The sequence below is a fragment of the Triticum dicoccoides genome, chromosome 7A (assembly GCF_002162155.2).
Source record: "Triticum dicoccoides isolate Atlit2015 ecotype Zavitan chromosome 7A, WEW_v2.0, whole genome shotgun sequence".
Classification (NCBI taxonomy): Eukaryota; Viridiplantae; Streptophyta; class Magnoliopsida; order Poales; family Poaceae; genus Triticum; species Triticum dicoccoides.
In genome coordinates, this window is record NC_041392.1 from 9,427,287 (window position 1) to 9,427,504 (window position 218).

Below are 218 nucleotides of genomic sequence, written 5' to 3' on the forward strand. Positions count from 1 at the left end.
GAGATGGAAAAACAATATTCAAAACAGGGGCATTTGAGATGATAAGATGGCCCCGTTGACATTTCTGATCCCCAAAGCCTTCACATTTTTTTTCAAGACCCTTTTGGTTAAGGCAAGCCAACTCCCTAGCCTATGCCTCTAAGCATTGCTTGCATCATTTCGTGGATGTTTATTATCTATGTCTAATTATTTTTAGGGTAGCTATGTCTTGGTATGAT